The 17,862-nt window shown below is 40.4% G+C and overlaps 1 non-coding gene and 1 pseudogene across 2 annotated transcripts; both read left to right on the top strand.

Moving 5' to 3' along the window:
* Positions 1-2,588: 2,588 nt before the first annotated feature.
* Positions 2,589-2,660, top strand: TRNAC-GCA. Its single transcript has one exon. It is a non-coding gene; the product is annotated as a tRNA-Cys (tRNA).
* A 1,962-nt stretch (positions 2,661-4,622) lies between these two features.
* Positions 4,623-5,723, top strand: LOC103883340 (annotated as a pseudogene). The gene has a single exon (XR_001900384.3). The product of XR_001900384.3 is annotated as a nucleophosmin pseudogene (transcript).
* The last annotated feature ends 12,139 nt before the right edge of the window (positions 5,724-17,862 follow it).

The following is a 17,862-nucleotide window of genomic DNA, read 5'->3' as shown; positions in this document are numbered from 1 at the left end:
CATTTTCTTTTACAAAGTCTCACTTTCTGTTACTTAAGTTGACAAATATCTTCAATAATCAGAAAATAAAGGCAATAAGATGAGAATCACTTCCATCTTTCTTCTATCAACTCCAACCAAACAGTCTCCATCTGTATTCATATAATTTGCCTTTCCCTCTGTTATAAGAAGGGTTCCCATTCTTACCCAAGGCCAACCTATTACTTGTGAATTAAATTCCACCCCTTGCTTCCTTAAGGACCACACCATGATGATGTCTTCACTCTCCTGTATCATTTGCTCCCTCTCTACGGTATTATTATCATAAGCATATAACATGCATTACTATCATTCATCTTTTAAAAGTTTCTCTTGATTCCATGACCCTCCAGTTCCTGCTCAGTTTTTCTGCTATTGTTTTCCTGAAAAACCACTCAAATCAATCAACTCTTCTCACCGACTTCACATCCTTGCTCCCATTCCAATCCAGCTTTCCTTTCACCTGATCCAAGGAAACAGCCTTCATTGAGCTTATTAATGGCCTATATTTGTTAATATTTTGCCAGTGCCGGGGGCAATTCTCTCTCCCTGTTTACTTGGCCTCTCATGTTTTTGCAGTCCTGCATATGCAGCTCCAACAGGCTTGCACTCTCCTCTTTGAATGGTAAAGGTCCTCTAAGTCCAGGGCCAAGTGTGATGATGTGCAGATATTATCTGGCAGGACTCAAGTAAATTGTTCTAGTTCCTGCCTTACTTCTCAGCACACATCTGGCCACTGCTGAACAGAGACGTGGCAGAGCATCAATAGCAAGACCCTTTGACAAATTCATTGTTCATCACAACACTCCTCCAAATAGTAAATAATTGGAAATAACCTAAATGTCCAAACTTAATGTAGTAGTGAATCAAAATGTATCAAGGTACAAGGCCTTTAACAAAAGTGACCTTCCCTTGTCTTCCCAGCCTGGGCTGATGTTAGCTCCTTCCCTGCTCCTGTCCCATAGAGCCTGAGGCACAGACCCTTGGCTACTTCATGCCCTTAGGCCCATTTCCTGGCTGAGTTACTCCAATAAGTCTCCACTCAGTGTTATAAGGGGTGGGAAGAGATGACATAGTGGAGAGTGAGGGCTGCAGGTTTAGGTGTGGGGAGGAGTCAGCCAGTGGCCTCACTGCCAGGGGAAATGTGCCCATGCAAGGCTGTTGAGGGAGAGGTTCCATCTAGGCAGGGGTTGGGGCCCAGGACACTCAGCTAAGGGGCCAGTTTCAGCTCCTTCAGCAGAGCTGGCTGGCTGAAAATATCACGACCTTGGGCCAACAGAGGGAGGCTACGGTCAATTCTGGCATTTTTTTTTTTTTTTTTGAGACGGAGTCTTGCGCTGTCACCCAGGCTGGAGTGCAGTGGCCAGATCTTAGCTCACTGCAAGCTCCACCTCCTGGGTTTACGCCATTCTCCTGCCTCAGCCTCCCGAGTAGCTGGGACTACAGGCGCCCGTCACCTCGCCCAGCTAGTTTTTTGTAGTTTTTAGTAGAGACGGGGTTTCACCGCGTTAGCCAGGATGGTCTCGATCTCCTGACCTTGTGATCTGCCCGCCTCGGCCTCCCAAAGTGCTGGGATTACAGGCTTGAGCCACCACGCCCGGCCTAATTCTGGCATGTTGAAGTGGCCTTGAGAAAACAAAAAAGCATGGTAAATATGACATTACTTCAGAGAGACAGGCAAACTTGGTACAAGCAGCCCATGGGTGTTGGGGACCCTCCGCAGTATTTCTGGACAAATTCACTACTTACCCAAAGTCCTTGTGAGCTTCGTGGACTTTATTGGAGACTGTATCTATGGGAGAGAAGATGGATGGGGTGAGGCATTGGGAAGGGTTGATAGGTGAGTTAAAGCCTTTTTTGGCTTGTCTACCAGTGGTGGTGGGGTCTCTCTTGGCTCTGCCCACCATGCAGGACCCAGCTGTTCGGATGGGAGGAAGCTCCCACCCCTGCTGTCTCCCTATTCTTGCTGCCCATGCAGAGCCACCCGCCCTCTGAAATGAGTCTTAAAACCCAGCCTCCATACCTTGCATGGCTCACAGCTGCTGACCACAGTGTTTCCCCAGCACCCCAATCAATTTTCTTCTTGAAAAGGATTCTGAAGCTGTTCACCTTACTTCTCCACGATATTTAGCCTAATATGGGGGATCAACCCCACAATCTGACTCATGCAGTAGAAAGGGGGACAATAGGTCATCTTGTGTCTCAGGGTTTGAGGTTGTGGCCAGGTCTCATTTCACACCTGCTAGTCTATCTATGCAGAGACTTCTCCGCTCCTCAGCACCCTAGTGCAGGAAGGCAGGAGGGAAACCAGGCTTCTCTGTTAAGCTGGGACAGCCAGTGACTGCCCACTGCAGGGCAGATGGAATAGGGGTGGCAGAGGTAAGGATATGCCTGGCACATGAAATCTGGTCAGTAGGTGTTCACAGGTAGACCAGGGAGCGAGTGATGGCAGTGAGGGCCTGGCTTTCATGGGCAGGCTCCCCACACCCCTCAGGAACATGACTGTGAGTCCAGAAACAGCCATCAGCTACACAGTTGTAAAGGTGAAATTAAGACATAGAGTCAGGCCTGGGGGTATAGCTCAGGGGTAGAGCATTTGACTGCAGATCAAGAGGTCCCTGGTTCAAATCCAGGTGCCCCCTCCCATTTTTAATGACGGAAGTAGTGCTGAGATTTCTGCCCCTTTTCCCCACATGCGACCATTAGTGTGCTTTATTTCATGATAAAATTTAGTGTCTGGATCAGGACGGGGGTCTAACAATCCTCCCCTGGTCATCACCCAGATAATATAATAACTGCTAGGGTCACATTTGATTGAAGAGGCTGACCAAGTTAGCCCAGACAAGCCCCACTTCTGGGTCTCTTGCCTCTTATGGTCTATATGTGGACCTCACTCTTTCTCGGTATCTCATTTCCTCAACCTCACCGTAATCGCCAGAAAGAAAGCACAGACTCTCTCTTTGATCTTGCTACTACTTTCTGTGAAGTATGAAGGAAATATATGCGGCTTCCTACTTCCCAGAGGCAACTATAATGATTTGAAAACCCTGTCAAAAGTTGTCTCTTTTCTCTGTCTGGGAATTTCTTGAGGGTGCTGTCTCTACCACAGACTCTGGCCACCTAATTCTCCCTTCTTCTCTCCTAACACTTCTTATTTCTTACCCTGGGTCAGTATTTCCTTGATGAGAATACCTAGAAGTTTAATACTTTATATTAAACTTAAAAATTCAGATAAAATCTTTAAGACATAAATGGCTATAACAAATCTTCAGAGGATTCTCTACTTTCCTTGATGAGCAAAGAAATTTGAAATAATCTTTTATATGAGGACAAATAAAAATTCAGAAAATATGAAAAACATCTCATTAAAAGTATCAAATAACTAACATAGGAAATACCAGATGTAGATTTGGAAAGGACGGGAAGCAGAAATTTAAATTTCCATACTAAAAGCTGCTTTGGCCCTGAGTGTATTTCTCAGTTCAGAAGAGGCAGCTGAGAACCTGACTGGAGCTTTTGGGAGCCTCTCAAAACTAGGGAGATAGAAGTCAGAATTCTGGGCCCAACTAGAGTATAGACATTGATGACACCAACTCTGGCTTCAGACTAGGAGCTCAAGGGATAAGAGTAAATGGAAAGAAATTCAGTCACTGTAAGACTTTGTGGCTAGGCTTTTAAACTTTTGAATGGCTCAGGAAAACTCAGATCTCGAAATTATATTAAGATTGTTCAGGACACCTTAATATAATTTATTTACTTGGAAAAAGCAAATAAAGGAGGATATTATTATCCCTGGCCTTAGATTAGTTCTACAAATAAAATTTTAGCATACAGTCAAAGATCACCATATACACAGGGAAGCAAAAAGCTATGAATGAGAATCAATAAAAATAACAGACCACAGAACTAAACAAGAGGACTTTGGATATTAGAACTACCAGAAACGCTATAAAATAACAATGCTTACTGTGTTCAAGGAGATAAAAGCCAACCTTGAAAATTTCAATAGGAAATTTAAAGCATGAAAAGTAACTTAGGAGATTTAAAAAGAAGACAAAATATAAATTTTATGTCTAAAAATACAATAACTAAAATTAAAAACTCAATGAATAGATCTATGCTCTTCTTAATAAATAGATTAAGCCAATGAGAAAATCAGTGAACTAAAACACTGAGAGGAAAAACTATCCATCATAAAACATGGAAAGACAAAAGTATGGCAAACACAGAAGATAAGGTAATTAATATAGAGGAACAGAAAGAAAAAAGACTGAAGAAAAGCGAACAGAGCCTAAGGGACCCATGGGACGCCACAAGTGGACCAACATATGCACTGTGAGAATCCCAGAAGAGGAAGGGAGAGAAAATGGGGGAGAGAGAATATTTGAAGAAATAATAGTTGAAAACTACCCAACATTGATGAAATACATAAATATAAAAATCTAACAAGCTCAGCTGGGCACAGTGGCTCATGTACGTAATCCCAGTGCTTTGGAAGGCTGAGGTGGCTGCATCACTTGAGGTCAGGAGTTTGAGACCAGCCTGGTCAACCTCTACTAAAAAAAAAAAAAAAAATTAGGTGGGCATGGTGGCACATGCCTGTAATCCCAGCTACTTAGGAGGCTGAGGCATGAGAATTGCTTGAAACCAAGAGGTAGAAGTTAAAGTGAGCTGAGATCGCCCTGGTGTGGTTCCGTCCTGTGCAGCTGTTCTCTTGAGCAGTGGTTGTCTATCTCCATCCGCCTTCTCTCCCACCTAAGTGCGTGCCACCACCTGATGGAAGATTCATGGACATGGAGATGAGGCCTCTGAGGCCCCAGAACTATCTTTTCAGTTGTGAACTAAAGGCCAACAAAGATGATCACTTTAAGGTGGATAATAATGAAAATGAGCACCAGTTATCTTTAAGAGCAATCAGTTTAGGGGCTGGAGCAATGGATGAATTGGACACTGTTGAAGCAGAAGCAATGAATTATGAAGGCAGTCCAATTACAGTAACACTGGCAACTTTGAAAATGTCTGTACAGCCAACGGTTTCCCTTGGGGGCTTTGAAATAACACCACCAGTGGTCTTACAGTTGAAGTGTGGTTCAGGGCCAGTGCATATTAGTGGACACCACTTAGTAGCTGTGGAGGAAGATGCAGAGTCAGAAGATGAAGAGAAGGAGGATGTGAAACTCTTAAGTATATCTGGAAAGCAGTCTGCCCCTGGAGGTGGTAGCAAGCTTCCACAGAAAAAAGTAAAACTTGCTGCTGATGAAGATGATGATGGTGATGATTTTGATGATGAGGAAACTGAAGAAAAAGCACCAGTGAAGAAATCTATATGAGATACTCCAGTCAAAAATGCACAAAAGTCAAATCAGAATGGAAAAGACTCAAAACCACCATCAACACCAAGATCAAATGGACAAGAATCCTTCAAAAAACAGCAAAAATCTCCTGAAACACCAAAGGGACCTAGTTCTGTAGAAGACATTAAAGCAAAAATGCAAGCAAGTATAGAAAAAGGTAGTTCTATTCCCAAAGTGGAAGCCAAGCTCATCAGTTATGTGAACAATTGCTTCTAGATGACTGACCAGGAGGTTATTCAAGATCTCTGGCAGTAGAGGAAGTCTCTTTAAGAAAATACTTTAAACGATTTATTAGGCCGGGCGCGGTGGCTCAAGCCTGTAATCCCAGCACTTTGGGGGGCTGAGATGGGCGAATCACGAGGTCAGGAGATCGAGACCATCCTGGCTAACACGGTGAAACCCCGTCTGTACTAAAAAATACAAAAAACTAGCCAGGCGAGGTGGTGGGCGCCTGTAGTCCCAGCTACTCGGGAGGCTGAGGCAGGAGAATGGTGTAGACCCGGGAGGGGGAGCTTGCAGTGAGCTGAGATCCGGTCACTGCACTCCAGCCTGGGCGACAGAGCAAGACTCCATCTCAAAAAAAAAAAAAAAAAAAAAAAGATTTATTAAAAAGTTTTCATCTCATTTCATTTCTGTAACCGTTGATGTCTGGCTTTTTTATAATGCAGAGTGAGAACTTTCCCTACCATGTTTGATAAATGTTGTCCAGTTTCCGTTGCCAAGAATGTGTTGTCCAAAATGCCTGTTTAGTTTTTAAAGATGGAACTCCACCCTTTGTTTGGTTTTAAGTATGTATGGAATGTTATGATAGGACATAGTAGTACCAGTTGTTAGACATGGAAATGGTGGGGAGACAAAAATACACATGTGAATACTCAGTAATTTAATAAAAACAAAAAAGTGAGCTGAGCTCATGCCACTGCACTCCAGCCTGAGTGACAGAACAAAACCCTGTCTCAAAAAACGAAAACAAAACAAAACAAAACAAACAAACAAACAAAGTAGCTCAATGAATTCCAAGTAAGATGAACTAAAGAGACCCACACTGAGGGAAAAGGACACCCTATTTAAAAAATGGTGTGAAAAAATCGGCAAGCCACATGTAGAAGAATGAAACTGGATCCTCATCTCTCACCTTATACAAACATTAGACAGTAACATGAAGCCATATGAAAAAATAAAGATCTCAGTAAAGGTAAATACACGGGCAATTGTTAAAGTTAGTGTTATAGCAACAACAGTTGTAACTCCACTTTTTTTTTTTTTTTTTTTTACATAATGTAAGAGACTAATGCACTTAAGAGAATTATTAGTTCATGTTTTTGGGCATATGATATATAAAGATGTGATTTTGTGACATCAGCAACTGAAAGGGGTAGTGATGGAGCTGTTAACAAACCAGAGTTTTTGTATGTTACTGAAGTTAAGTTGGCATGAATTCAAATTGGAGTGTTGTATTGTTATAATATTAAATGTAATCCCCATGAAAGCCACAAAGAAAATAGCTATATAATATGTACATATTAAAAAAACCATATATATACATATATATATCTCTAAGAAGCTCAATGAATTCCAAGTAAGATAAACTAAAAAGACTCACACTGAGACACATTATAATCAACTTTCAACATCCCAAGACAAAGAGAATCTTGAAAACAACATATATATATATGAGAAAGAAATTTAAACATTTCACTACAGAAAGGAAAACAGTAATGCAGAAATGAGGGATAAAACTGCTATAAGGCATGCAGAAGACGAATAGCAAAATGACAGAAGTAGTTTTCTCTTTATCAGTAATTACTTTAAATGTAAATGGATTAAACTCTCTAATCAAAAGGCAGAGATTCCAAGAGTGGACACAAAAACATGATCCATCTATATGCTGTCTATAAAGGACTCACTTTAGACCTAAAGACACAAATAGATTGAAAGTGAAAGGATGCAAAAAGATATTCCATACAAATAGTAATCAAAAGAGAGAGGGGGTGGCAAGACTAATACCAGAAAAAATAGACCTTAAATCTAAAAAGATTACAAGACACAAAAAATGACTCTATTTTATATATATATATATATATACACACACACATACACACACACATTTTTTAAAAATTATACTTTAAGTTCTAGGGTACATATGCACAACATGCAGGTTTGTTATATATGTATACATGTACCATGTTGGTGTGCTGTACCTATTAACTCATCATTTACATTTTGTATATCTCCTAATGCTATCCTTCCCCCTGCCCCTCCCCACAGGAGGCCCCGGTGTGTGATGTTCCCCTTCCTGTGTCCAAGTGATCTCATTGTTCAATTCCCACCTATAAGTGAGAACATGCGGTGTTTGGTTTTCTGTTCTTGTGATAGTTTGCTGAGAATGATGGTTTCCAGCTGCATCCATGTCCCTACAAAGGACACAAACTCATTCTTTTTTATGGCTGCATAGTATTCCATGGTGTATATGTGCCACATTTTCTTAATCCAGTCTGTCACTGATGGACATTTGGGTTGATTCCAAGTCTTTGCTATTGTGAATAGTGCCGTAATAAACATACGTGTGCATGTGTCTTTATAGCAGCATGACTTATAATCCTTTGGGTATATTCCCAGTAATGGGATGGCTGGGTCAAATGGTATTTCTAGTTCTAGATCCTTGAGGAATCGCCACACTGTTTTCCACAATGGTTGAACTAGTTTACAGTCCCACCAACAGTGTAAAAGTGTTCCTATTTCTCCACATCCTCTCCAGCACCTGTTATTTCCTGACTTTTTAATGATCGCCATTCTAACTGGTGTGAGATGGTATCTCACTGTGGTTTTGATTTGCATTTCTCTGATGGCGAGTGATGATGAGCATTTTTTCATGTGTCTGTTGGCTGTATGCATGTCTTCTTTTGAGAAGTGTCTGTTCATATCCTTTGCCCACTTTTTGATGGGGTTGTTTGTTTTTTCTTGTAAATTTGTCTGAGTTCTTTGTAGGTTCTGGATATTAGCCCTTTGTCAGATGAGTAGATTGCAAAAATGTTCTCCCATTCTGTAGGTTGCCTGTTCACTCTGATGGTAGTTTCTTTTGCTGTGCAGAAGCTCTTTAGTTTAATTAGATCCCACTTGTCAATTTTGGCTTTTGTTGCCATTGCTTTTGGTGTTTTAGACATGAAGTCCTTGCCCATGCCTATGTCCTGAATGGTATTACCTAGGTTTTCTTCTAGGGTTTTTATGGTTTTAGGACTAACATTTAAGTGTCTAATCCATCTTGAGTTGATTTTCATATAGGGAGTAAGGAAAGGATCCAGTTTCAACTTTCTACTTATGGCTAGCCAATTTTCCCAGCACTATTTATTAACTAGGGAATCCTTTCCCCATTTCTTGTTTTTGTCAGGTTTGTCAAAGATCAGATGGCTGTAGATGTATGGTATTATTTCTGAGGACTCTGTGCTGTTCCATTGGTCTATATCTCTGTTTTGGTACCAGTACCATGCTGTTTTGGTTACTGTAGCCTTGTAGTATAGTTTGAAGTCAGGCAGCGTGATGCCTCCAGCTTTGTTCTTTAGACTTAGGATTGTCTTGGCAATGTGGGCTCTTTTTTGGTTCCATATGAACTTTAAAGCAGTTCTTTCCAATTCTGTGAAGAAAGTCATTAATGTGGATGGCATTGAATCTATAAATTACCTTGGGCAGTATGGCCATTTTCACTATATTGATTCTTCCTGTCCATGAGCATGGTATGTTCTTCCATTTGTTTGTGTCCTCTTTTATTTCACTGAGCAGTGGTTTGTAGTTCTCCTTGAAGAGGTCCTTCACATCCCTTGTAAGTTGGATTCATAGGTATTTTATTCTCTTTGAAGCTATTGTGAATGGGAGTTCATTCATGGTTTGGCTCTGTGTTTGTATGCTATTGGTGTATAAGAATGCTCGTGATTTTTGCACATTGATTTTGTATCCTGAGACTTTGCTGAAGTTGCTTATCAGCTTAAAGAGGTTTTGATGGGGTTTTCTAAATATGCAATCATGTTATCTGCAAACAGGGACAATTTGACTTCTTCTTTTCCTAACTGAATACCCTTTATTTCTTTCTATTGCCTTATTGCCCTAGCCAGAACTTCCAACACTATGTTGAATAGGAGTGGTGAGAGAGGGCATCCCTGTCTTGTGCCAGTTTTCAAAGGGATGTTTCCAGTTTTTGCCCATTCAGTATGATATTGGCTGTGGGTCTGTCATAAATAGGTCTTATTATTTTGAGATACATTCCATCAATACCGAATTTATTGAGAGTTTTTAGCATGAAAGGCTGTCGAATTTTGTCAAAGGCCTTTTCTGCATCTATTGAGATAATTACGTGGTTTTTGTCTTTGGTTCTGTTTATATGCTAGATTACGTTCATTGATTTGTGTATGTTGAACCAGCCTTGCATCCCAGGGATGCAGCCCACTTGATCATGGTGGATAAGCTTTTTGATGTGCTGCTGGATTCGGTTTGCCAGTATTTTACTGAGGATTTTTGCATTGATGTTCATCAGGGATATTGGTCTAAAATTCTCTTTTTGTGTGTGTGTGTGTCTCTGCCAGGCTTTGGTATCAGGATGATGTTGGCCTCATCAAATGAGTTAGGGAGGATTCCCTCTTTTTCTATTGATTGGAATAGTTTCAGAAGGAATGGTACCAGCTCCTCCTTGTACCTCTGGTAAAATTCGGCTGTGAATCCATCTGGTCCTGGACTTTTTTTGGTTGGTAGGCTATTAATTATTGCCTCAATTTCAGAGCCTGATATTGGTCTATTCAGGGATTCAACTTCTACCTGGTTTAGTCTTGGGAGAGTGTATGTGTCCAGGAATTTATCTATTTCTTCTAGATTTTCTAGTTTATTTGCATAGAGGTGTTTATAATGTTCTCTGATGGTAGTTTGTATTTCTGTGGGGTTGGTGGTGATATCCCCTTTATCATTTTTTTGTTGCGTCTATTTGATTCTTCTCTCTTTTCTTCTTTATTAGTCTTGCTAGGGGTCTATCAATGTTGTTGATCATTTCAAAAAACCAGCTCCTGGATTCACTGATTTTTTGAAGGGTTTTTTGTGTCTCTATCTCCTTCAGTTCTGCTCTGATCTTAGTTATTCCTTGCCTTCTGCTAGCTTTTCAATATGTTTGCGCTTGCTTCTCTAGTTCTTTTAATTGTGATGTTAGAGTGTCAATTTTAGATCTTTCCTGCTTTCTCTTGTGGGCATTTAGTGCTATAAATTTCCCTCTGCACACTGCTTTAAATGTGTCCCAGAGATTCTGGTATGTTGTATCTTTGTTCTCATTGGTTTCAAAGAATATCTTTATTTCTGCCTTCATTTCGTTATATACCCAGTAGTCATTCAGGAGCAGGTTGTTCAGTTTCCATGTAGTTGAGTGGTTTTGATTGAGTTTCTTAGTCCTGAGTTCTAGTTTGATTGCACTGTGGTCTGAGAGATAGTTTGTTATAATTTCTGTTCTTTTACATTTGCTGAGGAGTGCTTTACTTACAATTATGTGGTCAATTTTGGAATAAGTGCAATGCGGTACTGAGAATAATGTATATTCTGTTGATTTGGGGTGGAGCGTTCTGTAGATGTCTATTAGGTCCGCTTGGTGCAGAGTTGAGTTCAATTCCTGGATATCCTTGTTAACTTTCTGTCTCATTGATCTGTCTAATGTTGACAGTGGGGTGTTAAATTCTCTCATTATTATTGTATGGGAGTCTAAGTCTCTTTGTGGGTCTCTAAGGACTTGCTTTATGAATCTGGGTGCTCCTGTATTGGGTGCATATATATTTAGGATAGTTAGCTCTTCTTGTTGAATTGATCCCTTTAACGATTATGTAATGTCCTTCTTTGTCTCTTTTGATCTTTGTTGGTTTAAAGTCTGTTTTATCAGAGACTAGGATTGCAACCCCTGCTTTTTTTGTTTTCCATTTGCTTGGTAGATCTTCCTCCATCCCTTTATTTTGAGCCTATGTGTGTCTCTGCATGTGAGATGGGTCTCCTGAATACAGCACACTGGTGGGTCTTGACTCTTTATCCAATTTGCCAGTCTGTGTCTTTTAATGGGACCATTAGTCCATTTACATTTAGGGTTAATATTGTTATGTTTGAACTTGATCCTGTCATTATGATAATAGCTGGTTATTTTACTCATTGGTTGATGCAGTTTCTTCCTAGCATCGATGGCCTTTACATTTTGGCATGTTTTTGTAATGGCTGGTACCAGTTGTTCCTTTCCATGTTTAGTGCTTCCTTTAGGAGCTCTTGTAGGGCAGGCTTGGTGGTGACAAAATCTCTAAGCATTTGCTTGTCTGTAAAGGATTTTATTTCTCCTTCACTTATGAAACTTAGTTGGCTGAATATGAAATTCTGGGTTGAAAATTCTTTTCTTTAAGAATGTTGAATATTGGCCCCCACTCTCTTCTGGCTTGAAGAGTTTCTGCCGAGAGATCTGCTGTTAGTCTGATGGGCTTCCCTTTGTGGGTAACCCGACCTTTCTCTCTGGCTGCCTTTAACATTTTTTCTTTCATTTCAACTTTGGTGAATTTGAAAATTATGTGTCTTGGAGTTGCTCTTCTTGAGGAGTATCTTTGTGGTGTTCTCTGTATTTCCTGAATTTGAATGTTGGCCTGCCTTGCTAGGTTGGGAAGTTCTCCTGGATAATATCCTGCAGAGTGTTTTCCAGCTTGGTTCTATTCTTCCCGTCACTTTCAGGCACACCAATCAGATGTAGATTTGGTCTTTTCACATAATACCATATTTCTTGGAGTCTTTGTTCATTTCTTTTTACTCTTTTTTTCTCTAAACTTCTCTTCTCACTTCATTTCATTCATTTGACCTTCAATCACTGATACTCTTTCTTCCAGTTGATCGAGTCAGTTACTGAAGCTTGTGTATTTGTCACGTAGTTCTCGTGTCATGGCTTTCATCTCTATCTGTTCGTTTACGGACTTCTTTGCATTGCTTATTCTAGTTATCCATTCTTCCATTTTTTTTTCAAAGTTTTTGGTTTCTTGCACTGGGTACATAGTTCCTCCTTTAGCTCTGAGAAGTTTGATCAACCGAAGGCGTCTCTCAACTCATCGAAGTCATTCTCTGTCCAGCTTTGTTCCATTGCTGGCGATGAGTTGCATTCCTTTGGAGGGGGAGATGCGCTCTGAGTTTTTGAATTTCCAGATTTTCTGCACTGCTTTTTCCCCATCTTTGTGGTTTTTATCTGCCTTTGGTCTTTGATTATGCTGACGTACTGATGGGGTTTTGGTGTAGGTGTCCTTTCTGTTTGTTAGTTTTCCTTCTAATAGTCAGGACCCTCAGCTGTAGGTCTGTTGGAGTTTGCTTGAGGTCCCCTCCAGATGCTGTTTGCCTGGGTATCAGTAGCAGAGGCTGCAGAAGATAGAATATTGCTGAACAGCAAGTGTTGCTGTCTGATTCTTGCTCTGGAAGCTTCGTCTCAGAGGTGTACCCAGCCGTGTGAGGTGTGAGGTGTTAGTCTGCACCTAGTGGGGGATGTCTCCCAGTTAGGCTACTCAGGGGTCAGGGACCCACTTGAGCAGGCAGTCTGTGAAGGGGTGGCCTGCCCCTCCACACCTGTGGGTGTTTCTTGTTAGGTGGAACGAGAGACTTAAGAAAAGAAATAAGACACAGAGACAAAGTATAGAGAAAGAAAAGCGGGGGCCCAGGGGACCGGTGCTCAGCTTACAGAGGACCCACGCCGGCACCGGTCTCTGAGTTCCCTTAGTATTTATAGATAATTCTCTTTACCATCTTAAAGATAAGGGAGTGGCAGGACAATAGGATCGTTTTTAGGGAGGAAATCAGCAGTAAGACATAAGAACAAGGATCTCTGTGACATGAATAAGTTGAAAGGAAAATCCTGTGCCTTGAGATAAACCTTTTAGTGGCATTGTTTCATCCTATCACGTGGGGATAAACCTTGGACAATACCTAGCTTTTCTAGGAACAAAGACACACCCTGCATGCCCAAAATCCATTAAACCTTTAGTTACCACAGCACATGTCTCTTGCAAGGACAAGGTTGGGGGTAGGGTCACAGATTAACAGCATCTCAAATACAGAACAAAATGGAATCTCTTATGTCTACTTCTTTCTATGCAGACACAGTAACAGGCTGATCTCTTTCTTTTCCCCACAGTCTGTCCATTCTCAGATCTCAACCTCCATGCTGGGAGAACCACTGCTCTCTTCAAAGCTGTCAGACAGGGACATTTACATCTGCAGAGGTTTCTGATGCTTTTTGTTTAGCTATGCCCTGTCCCCAGAGGTGGAGTCTACAGAGGCAGGCAGGCCTCCTTGAGCTGCAGTGGGCCCCACCCCATTTGAGCTTCCCAGTGGCTTTGTTTACATACTTAAGCCTCAGCAATGGTGGGCACCCCTCCCCCAGCCTCGCTGCTGCCTTGCAGTTAGATCTCAGACTGCTGTGCTAGCAATGAGGGAGGCTCTGTGGGCGTGGGACCCTCCGGGCCAGGCGTGGGATATAATCTCCTGGTGTGCCGTTTGCTAAGACCCTTGGTAAAGCGCAGTATTAGGGTGGGAGTTACTCGATTTTCCAGGTGTTGTGTGTCTCAGTTTCCCTTGGCTAGGAAAAGGAATTCCCTTCCCCCTTGCGCTTCCCAGGTGAGGCAATGCCTCACCCTGCTTCAGCTCTCACTGGTTGGGCTGCACCCACTGACCAGTATCGACTGTCCGACACACCCCAGTGAGATGAATCCAGTACCTCAGTTGAAAATTCAGACATCACCCATCTTCTGTGTTGCTCACGCTGGCAGCTGGAGGCTGGAGCTCTTCCTATTTGGCCATCTTGGGCATGGCCCCCAGCAGATCCAGGACATTATATGTTAATAAAAAGCTTAGACCAGGTGTGGTGGTTCATGTGTGTAATTCCAACACTTTTGTAGGCTAAGGTAGGAGGATTGCTTGAGGTCAGGAAGTTGAGACCAGTCTGAGCAACATAGTGACAATCTGTACAAAAAGTAAAAAATTAGCTGGGCATGATGGCATGTGTCTATAGTCCTAGGTACTTGGGAAGCTGAGGTGGGACGACTGCTTGAGCCCAGGAGTTTGAGGCTGCAGTGAGCTATAATTGCACTACTGTACTTCAGCCTGGGCAACAGAGTGAGACCCCAATCTCTCTTTAAAAAAAGTTCAATACAACAAGAATATATAACAATTATAAACATTTATGTACCTAATAGCACATGGAGCAAGAACCAAAACAACATAATTGAAGGGAGAAGTAGAAAGTACTCAAAAAATAAAGACTTCAGCATTCCACTCACAATAAGAAATAGAACAATCAGACCAACAATAAGTAAGGAAATAGAAGACTTAAACAACACAATAAACTCATTATCTGTAGTAGATATATACAGAACACTACTGAACAACAACAGCAGACACATTTTCCTCAAGTGCACACAGAACATTTTCCAGGATAGATCATATGTTAGGCCACATATTAAGTCTCAATAGATTTAAAAAGATAGATATCATACAAAATCTATTCTTGAATCACAACAGTATGAATATAAATAACAGAGGTAAAACTGGAAAATTCACAAAATTGTGGAAATTAAACAACACACTCTTAAACAATCAATCGAAGAACAAATCACAAAGAAAATCAGAAATTCTTAGAGACAGTGAATGTGAAAACACAACATACCAAAACTTATGGAACACAGTGAAAGCAATGATAAGGGGAAAATTTATAGCTATAAATACTTACATTACAGAACATGAAAAATTTCAAATTAATAACCTAGCTTTACAACTTAAGGAACTAGAAATTGAAGAACATGTTAACCCTCAAACTAGAAGAAGAAAATAATAAAGATTAGAGCAGAAATAAATGAAATAGAGAATAAAAAAATATGAAACAAAATAGAGAATAGAAAATCAATAAAACCAAAAGTTGGTTCTTTGAAAAAATCAACAAAATTGACAAACCTTTAGCTAGGTGGACTAACAAAAAGAGAGAGAAGGTTCAAATTACTAAAATAAGAAATGAAAGTGGGGATGTTACCACCAGTTTTACAGAAATAAAAAGGGTTGTATTTTACAATCCTTTGTTGCCAAGACTAGCTCGGTCAGGGAGACCCTAACCCAGTGGAGCTAGAGGAATTAAAGACACACACTCAGAAATATGGAGGTGTGAAGTGGGAAATGAGGGGTCCCATAGCCTTCAGAGCTGAAAGCCCCGAACAGAGATTTACCCACATATTTATTAACAGCAAATCAGTCATTAGCATTGTTTCTACAGATATTAAATTAACTAAAAGTACCCCTTATGGGAAACGAAAGGATGGGCCGAATTAAAGGAATAGGTTGAGCTAGTTAACTGCAGCAGGAGCATGTTCTTAAGGCACCGATTTCTCATGCTATTCTTAAAGGATTTTGGCGAACGCCCTGTCACGCGGCCTCGCCCGTAACCCAGCACTTCTTTGGGGATACGGTGACGGTGGATCACGGAGGTCAGAGGATCGAGACCATCCCATAATACTGGGAAAACTCCCTGGGTTTCTACTTAAAATACAAGAAAAATTAGCTGTGGCGAGGGTATGGTGCCTGTAGTCCTAGCTACATGGGAGGCTGAGGCAGTGACGATGTGAACTGGGGCGGAGCTTGCAGTGAGCCGCAGGATCTCGGCCACTGCACTCCAGCCTGGGGCGACAGGAGCAAGATCTGGGCCTCAAAAAAAAAAAAAAAAAAAAGAATGCCTTTAAGCTGTTTTCAGCCCCCTGGCAGGCTTAGGTGTTCCCTGCCCTCATTCTAAACCCACAATGTTCCAACTTGGGTGTTAGGCCATTATGAATATGTGGACAGTGCTGCAGAGGATTTTGTTTATGGCCAGTTTTAAATTGGGTTTATGGCCAGATTTTGGGGGACCTGCTCCCAACACTTTGTATTATGAAAATTATATGCCAAGACACTGAATAACCAAGATAAAATGGACAAATTTCTAAAAACACATAACTTATTAAGACTAAATCACAAAAAATTAGAAAATCTATATAGACCCATGACTAGTAAGGATATTTAATCAGTGATCAAAACTCTCCCAAAATAGAAAAACCTTGAACCTGATGACTTCACTGGTGAATTCTACTAAATATTTAAAGATGTATTAACACCAATCCTTTTTAAACTTTTCCAAAAAAATTGAAGAGGAGGTGATATCTTCTAAAATATTTTATGAGCTCAGTATTACTGCAATAGCAAAGCCAGATAAGGACACTACAAGGAAAGAAAACCGCAGACCAATATATCTTGTGCACATTTGTATTACTTTGTTTTCACACTGCTGATAAAGACATACCTGAGACTGGGTAATTTATAGGCAAAAGAGGTTTAATGGATTCACAGTTCCGCATGGCTGGGGAGGCCTCACAATCATGGCAGAAGGCAGAAGTCACGTCTTACATGGTGGCAGGTGAGAGAGAATGAGAGCCAAGTGCAAGGGGTTTCCCCTTATAAAACTGCATCAGAACTTGTGAGACTTATTCACTACCATAAGAACATATCAACATTTATGCAAAAATCTTTGATAAAATAGTAGCAAACAAAATTAAGTAGCTTATTAAAAGGTTTATACTCCATAAGTAAGTGGAATTTATTTGTGGGATGCAACAGTGGTTCAACATATGAAAGTTGATCAATATAATACACTATACTAACAGAATGAAGGGAAAAAACCCACATGATCATCTAAATTGATGCAGAAACAATATTTGACAAAATTCAACACTCTTTTACGATAAAAACACTTGAGAAACTAGGAATAGAAAAACTACCTCAACATGATAAAAGTCATATGTGAAAAACCATATGTGAAAAACTATAGCAAATATCATACTCAATAGTGAAAGACTGAAATATTTTTCTGTAAGATAAGAAACAAGGCAAAGAGGCTCACTTTCACCACTTCTATTCAACATAGTACTGGAAGTTCTAGCCAGATAAATTGGGCAAGAAAAAAAAAACAGACATTCAAATTGGAATAGAAGAAGTAAAATGATCTCTGTTCACAGGTGATATAATCTTACACATAGAAAACCCCAAATATCCCACAAAACTGTTAAAACGAATAAATGAGTTCATCAAAGTAGCAGCATACAAAGTCAACACACAATAATCAGTTGCATTTCTAACAAGTAACAATCTGAAAAGGAAATTACGAAAATAACTCAGTTTATAATAGTATCAAAAATGGTAAAATATTTAGGAATTAACCAAGAAAGCAAAATACCTGTACAATGAAAACTACAAAACATTGCTGAAATAAATTAAAGAAGACAAATAAATGGAATCTCATCCCATGTTCATGGATTGGAATACTTCATATAGTTAAGATGACAATACTGCCTGTATTAGTCTGTTCTCACACTGCTATGAATATCCAAGACTAGGTAATTTATAAAGGAAAGAGGTTTAATTGACTCAGTTCTGCATGGCTGGGGAGGACTGA

Source organism: Papio anubis, chromosome 4 (assembly GCF_008728515.1).
Source record: "Papio anubis isolate 15944 chromosome 4, Panubis1.0, whole genome shotgun sequence".
NCBI lineage: Eukaryota > Metazoa > Chordata > Mammalia > Primates > Cercopithecidae > Papio > Papio anubis.
The sequence above is the reverse complement of the archived record's forward strand: the minus strand, read 5'-3'. Positions and strand labels throughout refer to the sequence as shown.